Consider the following 9,235-nt stretch of genomic DNA (forward strand, 5'->3'; position numbering starts at 1 on the left):
AAGTAAATACTAGCCATCCTAAATAATTCATTAAATCGTACCAGAAGCGTTCCTGCTAGAATGTTTACAAATCCGAAGAATAGTTATAGATAATGATTACTCAGATCATATGTGTACCTTATATCTCTCTAGTACGACGCTATGCTAGGTATGCTAGTCAGCATTTCTATTACTTTTGCTGGGGCTCGTTGCGCACACGGATGCTAATCCGTAGGTAAAATGATGTTGACCCAGTGAGCAAAGTAAAATTAATAGCCGTAAGACTTTGCGACCTCAAGCAAGTAATAATGCCACATAAAGTAATTTTGTCCTACAAATATACCCTCCTAAAAATCCCGAATCACCAGTCACAGGCACGGAAAGCCTGTTTGAACCCATTAATTAAAACTTACTGGCTGAAATATAAAAACTTAGTTGATGTGAATCATATCAATGTTCAGTGAATTAACAAAGCATTCACAGACAACTATTAATTTGTTCTTGATCATTGGGTCTGTCCTTCTATTGAAAAGAGACCTAGTAGATCTGCTAATGCAATATTAATCGGGTGGTATAAATAAGAAGACATTTCAAATACCCTGAACCTATTAAAATGGTACAATTTCACACCCCTAAGCAACAGCTGTTCTATGAAACTGACATTAAGTCCCTGAAGAAATCTATTACACTAAATATCAAAAGGGGTTTATTGATAATCTTTGTTGAATGATTGAGAGTGAATGGGAACAATTTTTGAATGCTCTCACTAGACAAAATAAAGATATAACAATGATATTCAATTTAATATTACCCTTAGATGACTGTTTTTCCTACTTGGAATCACAAAATTTCCCATACAATTGCACAAAGACAGATGCATTAACATATACACATTCCCCACTGACCCAGCGCACGTACGCAGACCTGACTTGCAAATACTATCATCTTTAGGTATTTCAATTACTTTTTCAAACAATACATTTATGAAAAAAAAGTTATTCAGATAACCTTTATTTGACAAAAAAATGGTTGAATTTTGGAATGTATTATGGGAATCACGTCCAAATACACAAAAAAAGTATTAAAAACAAAATACGCAAAATACACATGTATTTGAACTAGTTTCTGGGCGCCACACACCGTCTTCTCGTAATAAAACTGTCCACGTTTCTGACCTTAGTTTCTTTTATCGTCTTTGTGTTGGGTGGTTCAGGCGTGAGTTTGGGGTGGGCAGTCTAACTGTTCGCTATTCCTATGTGTGTTTGTATTTCTATGATCTGGCGACCATGAATATGCGTTCTCCAAATCAGAAGGCAGCTGTTCTGAATCGTTGTCGTCTGATTGAAATCAATATATTTAGGCAGATCTGTTTTCCCACTATGGGTTGGGTGTTTATTCTGTCTGTCTCAGCTGTGCTCTGTCACCTTACACTAACTCTGTTTTCGTTTTTTTCTTGATGTTTTGTTTGTAGTATGAGTTATCAGTTTATGAAGAGTATAAAGATACTATAGCCCCACGAACAACTTACCACAGCTGCATTTTGGTCCTCCCTCCTTACCACCACCAACTCAGAGAAATCGTTACAGAAAACCCCACCAACACCGGTACCAAGCCGACGATCCGTCCTAAGAGTAAACATTGCCGGCGCAGTGACAATCTAGGACTCATATATGGACATGGAGAAGATACTTACGACGGCAAGGGCACGCTGCACAGCTAGGTAGGCTAATATCGCCATCGCGCACAAAGGAAGAACTTGGACACGGCAGCGAAAAGCCACCGTCGTAGCAGGTCGCGCATAACGCAGTTCTGTTAAAATGGTAGCACGGCAGCGTGACAAGCACCGAGAGGCAGCACCCCCCCAACAATTGGGTGCGGGTTGGGGGGAACGTGGGAGATTGGCCAGAGGTCAGATTGCGCAGAACCTCAGCCCACTCCTCGCTGCTTTAGCGTAAGCAGAGGCGTTACTGGTCACGGATCGCCTAGATATATGCAGGTTAAGCGTCACTTTGGCGTCGCCAGTACGCGCTCATATCCCTTGGTTGTGCCTTAGGCCGCACCCCGCTAGCTGTCATGCTGCAGTCGTGGCGCATCCAGTCAGGCGACGATATTGATGCCGGATCCTCAGCGGTCTGGTCTCCGGTACTCGCGCGTTCTCGGTCCAAGAAGGTATCCTTTTATGCGGCCCCGGCTCATGCAGACTGCCTCGTTCCAGCAAGGCGCAGTTTGGGAAGGGGTGCGTCTCCAATGTAACTGCGCTTGCGCTCCGCTCGTGATCTAGGCCGTATGTTGCATTGAGCGCTAAGGGCAGAGGTGCGAGTGGTATGCACCAGATCTCCAGTGCTCACCCACAGCCCAGGTTCAACCTGTGCCTGCACTCTGAGGGTCCCCGGCTAAAGTGGTCATCCAGCCTGGCAGGAGTGGGTGCCAAGGCGCCCTGGCGAACACAGATGTAGCTCCACCCACAAGCCGCGTCCTTCCTGTTCGACAACATGCCTCCAAGCGGCGAGGGCGCCGCCCAAAGCCCCACTTAAGCGTGGGCAACAACATATGGTGAGATGGGCTACCCCGTGGTCCACCGGTCGCCGCCAGAGCGCAGCAGCCCTAGCTGCGACAGACGCCCACACACAGACCCTCCCTACTAGGTCAGTATCGGCCGGAGTCCCGCACCTTGGAGGCGGCGACTGTCACGTTCTGACCTTATTTTTTTTTAATGTCTTTTTTATGCGTAGATTATGGTCAGGGCGTGAGTCTTAGGGTCGGTATGCTATAGTGTTCTGTTTTCTATGTTAGTTGCATATTTCTATGTCTTGTGCCTGATATGTTCTCATCAGGGCAAGCGTTCCATCGTGTCTCTGCGTCTGAGAATCATATAATAAGTAGCCTGTTTCCCACTAATGGAGTATGTCGATCTGTGTCTTATTTCTATGAATCTAGATGTCGTTTCACCACCTTAAAGAACTGTTTCGTTTTCTTTCTTTATCGTTGTTATTTGCACTGTGTATCGTTCAGTTTGAAAATTAAAATACAACAACACTTACCCCCGCTGCATTTGGTCCTTCCTCCTACAGCCATCTCACCAACGAGAACGTACCACAAACACAAAACATATTCTATATTCATTTGGTGAAGAGAAACAGGAAAATCTCTCCCAATCAGTCAACTCACTAGCAAATCATTCAACCATACTGCAAAGACAATCCCAATAGAATTATATGGTTGACTAAACGTACCAAACGGAGAATCATCATTATTGTGTGTCGCGTATAATACATGTCCATTGAACCTTATTGTCTTGTTTGAGACAACACAAAGTCAAGGATCAATCTCACCCTATCAATCCAGATGAAAGCTCTGAATAGCACAGCACAAAGCTAAGAACGTGTATCTTAGCCACATAGTACTCCCAAACGCTCAGCACACACAGCACCGCAGATCACCCAACAGCTCCAACAATCATCCAAACGAGCAAAAAAGCAGAACAGAAACAGAAGAGCACAACACAGAGACACCAACCTGCTAGATTTTAGTGTTCTACTCATCTAGACTACTAATCTCCCTCTCTCTCACACACACACACAAGCACACACACACACACACACACACACACACACCCACACACACACACACACACACACACACACACACACACACACACACACACACACACACACACACACACACTCACTCACACCACCACACACACACAGTGTATGCATCAGAATGAGAGCTGTTTATTATCAGTCTCTTTGAATTAAAGCTGACATTTACATTGTCATTAGCAGATACTCTTATCCAGAGCGACTTACACGTTAGTGCATTTATCATAGGATAGCTTGGTGAGACAACCACATATCACTGTCATAGTAAGTAAATGTTTCCTCAAGAAAGCAGCTTTACGGTACAGTTATTGAAAATCTGCCAACATCCATCAAAAACACAGCCAACATCCATCAAAAACAGAGCCAACACCATCAAATACCCACAAACGAACAGGACCAACATCGCATACATCCATAACAACTCTCTCTCTCTCTCTCTCTCTCTCTATTTTCTCTCTGTTCTCCCTTCTCATCATCCGCACAGGGCATCTAAGGCCAGGATTGAAATCAGATCAGCGGTAACCCACAGTGACCGACAAACACATAGCTTATCATTGCTTTTGTTTAGGATGTGTCAGAGGTTTAAATGCATTAGAGTGGTCAAATCCAGAATAGGCTCCTCCTATTGTGGACATTGCCATAGTCGCATTAGTAGAAATCCCTGTTAAATGCAGCCATGTTACAAGTTTGAACACTGGAATGTGTGCTTTAATCTACACCTCGACTAGGCTGATATAAATCTTTATTATTTTTGTTTAAAGGGAACTTTCACAATTTTCGTAATCTCCAGCACCACCTCAACATCAACATGTGAAAATGGCGCATTTTTATGTTTTGTAATAAAAAAGATACAGGAAGATAAGTGTTTCCAATGACATCATCGGTGTGCGTTGTGTGATTTTTAACCAATTATGAGTTGGCATTGCCTGCTAATTGTCTACTAATTGGTTGAGGATGTCATTGGAAACACTTATCTTTTTTACCACAAACATAGAAACGTGCCATTTTCACATATGTTGATGTTGGGGTGGTGCTGGAGATGATGAATGTGAAGTAGATTTTTTTTTAAATTTCCCTTTAAATATTTTCAATTTGACTGTCATTATTTCTATATAACCTACACGTTCTTGTTCTGAACTTCTAACGTGGGTGAGATACATTGCATTCAGAACGTTTTCAGACCCCTTGACTTTTTCCTCATTTTGTTACGTTACAGCCTAATTCTAAAATGGATTAAATAAAACATTTCCCCTTCATCAATCTACACACAATACCCCATATTGACAAAGCAAGAAATGTTTGCAAATTTGTAAAAAATAAAAAAACGGAAATATCACATTTACATAAGTATTCAGACCCTTTACTCAGTATTTTGTTGAAGCACCTTTGGCAATGATTACAGCCTTGAGTCTCTTGGGTATGACGCTACAAGCTTGGCACGCCTGTATTTGAGGAGTTTCTCCCATTCTTCTCTGCAGATCCTCTCAAGCTCTGTCAGGTTGCATGGGGAGCGATGCTGAACAGCTATTTTCAGGTCTTTTCAGAGGTGTTCAATCCAGTTCAAGTCCAGGCTCTGGCTGAGCCACTCAAGGACATTCAGAGACTTGTCCCGAAGCCACTCCTGCATTGTCTTGGCTGTGTGCTTAGGGTCGTTGTCCTGTTGGAAGGTGAACCTTCACCCCAGGTCCCGAGTGCTCTGGAACAGGTTTTCATAAAGAATCTTTCTGTACTTTGCTCCGTTCATCTTTCCCTCAATTCTGACTACTCTCCCAGTCCCTGCCACTGAAAACCATCCCCACAGCATGAGGCTGTCACCACCATGCTTCACCATAGGGATGGTGCCTGGTTTCCTCCGGAATAACGCTTGGCATTCAGGCCAAAGAGTTCAATCTTGGTTTCATCAGACCTGAGAATCTTATTTCTCATTGTCTGAGATTCCTTTATGTCTTTTGGCAAACTCCAAGCGGGCTGTTATGTGCCTTTTACTGAGGAGTGGCTTCCATCTGGCCACTCTACCACAAAGACCTGATTGGTGGAGTACTGCAGAGATGGTTGTCCTTCTTTAAGGTTCTCCCAACTCCATAGAGGAACTCTGTCAGAGTGGCCATGGGTCATCTCCCTGACCAAGGCCTTTCTCCCCCGATTGCTCAGTTTTGCCGGGCGGCCAGCTCCAGGAAGAGTCTTGGTGGTTCCAAACGTCTTCCATTTAAGAATGATGGAGGCCGCTGTGTTCTTGGGGACCTTCAATGCTGCAGAAATGTTTTGGTACCCTTCCCCAGATCTGTGCCTCGACAGAGTCCTGTCTCAGAGCTCTATGGACAATTCCTTCGACCTCATGGCTTGGTTTTTGCTGTGACATGTACTGTCAACTGTGGGACCTTATATAGGCAGGTGTGTGCCTTTCCAAATCACGTCCAATCAATTGAATTTACCACAGATGGACTCCAATCAAGTTGTAGAAACATCTCAAGGATGATCAATGGAAACAGGATGCACCTGAGCTCAATTTTGATTCTCATAGCAAAGGATCTGAATACTTTTGGAAATATGGTATTTCTGTTTTTTATTTTTAATACATTTTCAAAAAAAATCTAAACCTGGTTCCGCTTTGTCATTATGGGGTATTGTGTGTAGATTGCTGAGGATTTTATTTTACATTTAAACTATTTTAGAATAATGCTGGTATGTAACAAAATGTGGAAAAAGTCAAGGGGTCTGAATACTTTCAGAATGCACTAAGGATAGGTGTGGTTTCGTGACAAGGGCCACTTGGTGTCTTTCATATATATCTCTTATTTTTATTTTATTTATAATTTAATGTAATATTTTGTTCTTGTCTATAATGTTTTGTACTTTGTCATGTACTTGTACGTTTTATGTGGAACCCAGGGAGAGTAACTTCTGCGTGTGCAGTAGCTGATGGGGATCCTAATAAACTAAATCGTAAGAGCAGCAGCCCTCTAATTTAACAGCTCCTACGTAGTTACACCGTAGACACCAACTAAACAAATGCAATATATGCTATGCTATGTTTTTCGGCTAACCCGAGTAACCACTGATCTAATGAATCCTGACCTAAGCTTCTGATCTAATCAATATCATCTCATTGTAACAATCAGAGAAAAGTCAATAGCAGATTACAACTTGGTATTTTGAAGTCCATATCACTTTTATATTAGCAGTATCAGCATAAACTCTTTGATTTTCAGTTATAGACGAAATGCATGCCGATCCCCTTCTAGATCATTTTTCTTTGGAATTAATGAATCATTAAGGGGTGATTCTGAGATCTTAGATGATAGATTGTATGATGGTGGATCAGATCAGATGAGATCAGATGTACAAAGCTTACTTATGATGGTATTGTGACAGGATGTACCAGGGCTGCAGCAGAGGTGTGTCTGTCTGTGTCCTACTCTGCACAGTGATGTGTGATCTTCTCTCTGAGCATGATGTGAGAGCTTTGATATTTGGTACTTTATTAGGATCCCCATTAGCTGTTGCGATAGCAGCAGCTACTCTTCCTGGGGTCCACACAAAACATGAAACATGACATAATACAGAACATTAATAGACAAGAACAGCTCAAGGACAGTACTACGTACATTTTAAACGCCTACCTACAGTATCAATGCATAGAGTATCTAGGTCAAATAGGGGAGAGGCGTTGTGCCGTGAGATGTTGCTTATCTGTTTTTTGAAACCAGGTTTGCTGTTCATTTGAGCAATATGAGATGGAACGGAGTTCCATGCAATCATGGCTCTATATAATACTGTGTTTTCTTGAATTTGTTCTGGATTTGGGGACTGAAAAGACCCCTGGTGGCATGTCTGGTGGTGTGTGTCAGTGCTGTGTGTAAGCGACTATGCAAACAATTAGGATTTTTCAACACATTTAATGTTTCTTATAAAAATAAGTGATGCAGTCAGTCTCTCCTCAACTCATAGCCAAGATAAACTGGCATGCATAGTATTTATATTAGCCCTCTGATTACAGTGAAGAGCAAGATGTGCCGCTCTATTCTGGGCCAGCTGCAGCTTAACTAGGTACTTCTTTGCAGCACTTGACCATATGACTGGAAAATAATCAAGATAAGATAAAACTAGAGCCTGCAGGATTTGCTTTGTGGTGTCAAAAAAGCAGACCATATTCACAACCACTGAATCAATATGTTTTGACCATGACAGTTTACAATCCAACGTAACACAAAGTAATTTAGTCTCCTCAAGTTGCTCAACAGCTGATGTTACTTTGTGAACTGAGCACAGGCTCACCACTTAACCACAGCTTTGTGCTGTACTGTGGGATAGATAGCTTACTCATCGCTGCAAAACGCTGGCTATCAAGGCGCTCTTGGACCTCAGCCTGGCATGGCTCAATCAATACACCAATGACTGATTTAGGGGAGCGGGAGAAAGGGAAAGGGAAAGGGAGGAAGGGAGAAATGGAAAGGTTGTAAGAACCATTTGGATAGTTGGAAATGTGGGCAGATTATTTACAAATATTCTCATTTTATAATTATCACTACTACATTTCTAGATGATAATGTTAATGATAATGATACATGCCTGTGATTAAACCTTTGTTCATGTAAGACTTTAAAATTTTGCATATCAATCAAAAAGCCACATTGATACATGTTTACGTCGATAAGGTATGGTGAAAACAATGTTAACTCAACACAGTTTTGGCTGATGAGCTGGATAGATGCTTGAACTACAGTACCAGTCAAAAGTTTGGACACATCTACTCATTCAAGGGTTTTCTTTATTTTCACTATTTTCTACATTGTAGAATAATAGTGTAGACATCAAAATTATGAAATAACACATATGGAATCATGTAGTAACCCCAAAAATGTTAAATAAATCAAAATATATTTATATTCTTTGAAGTAGCCACCCTTTGCCTTGATGACAGTCTTGGCAGTCTCTCAACCAGCTTCATGAGGTAGTCACCTGGAATGCTCTTTCAACAGTCTTGAAGGATTTCCCACATATGCTGAGCACTTGTTGGTTGTTTTTCCATCACTCTGCGGTCCAACTCATCCCAAACCATCTCAATTGGGTTGAGGTCTGGGGATTGTGGTAGCTATGTCATCTGATGCAGAAGGAACTGGATCGTCTCGCTGTGGTTTCCTGACACATGTAGGTTGATGGGGGTGGTATTGTGGGTGACCCGGCCTATAGAGTTCACGTCCAGTGCTCTAACGTCCATGGAAATAGAGAGGGGCTGAGTGGGGATATCCATAGCGGAAGCCAGGGTAGCGTCCATAAAGCTCTCAACAGCCCCAGAGTAGATGAGTACCCGGAGAGATTTCGATTGGTTCCCCCACAGCAACATGGCATGAAAAGGGATGCGAGTAAAGGGAGAGGAAAGTTATCCGTATGACCCACCAGAGTACTCGCTCCTACCGGTGAGCCTGGTCTTTTAGTGAACAGGTGGTGAGGAAATGACCCGTAGTCCCGCAATACAGGCAACTCTTAGTGTGAAGCCTGTCTAGCCATTCAGCTGGAGACAGCCTAGCTCTGCCTATTTGCATAGGCTTGGGAAGAGGTGAATCGGCAGTCTTCGGAGACTCTCGTGGAAACTCGGGTAGCCTCGTGTTCTCTTGGCAACAGAGCCGTCGGGGACTTCTGGGATGCCTCGGAGG

The 9,235-nt window shown here is 42.7% G+C and overlaps 1 pseudogene; it reads left to right on the forward strand.

Moving 5' to 3' along the window:
* The window catches only part of LOC111951743 (voltage-gated delayed rectifier potassium channel KCNH1-like), a 65,583-nt pseudogene extending 63,148 nt beyond the window's left edge, over positions 1-2,435 (forward strand).
* Positions 2,436-9,235: the final 6,800 nt, after the last annotated feature.

Source organism: Salvelinus sp. IW2-2015, linkage group LG25 (assembly GCF_002910315.2).
Source record: "Salvelinus sp. IW2-2015 linkage group LG25, ASM291031v2, whole genome shotgun sequence".
NCBI classification, from domain to species: Eukaryota; Metazoa; Chordata; class Actinopteri; order Salmoniformes; family Salmonidae; genus Salvelinus; species Salvelinus sp. IW2-2015.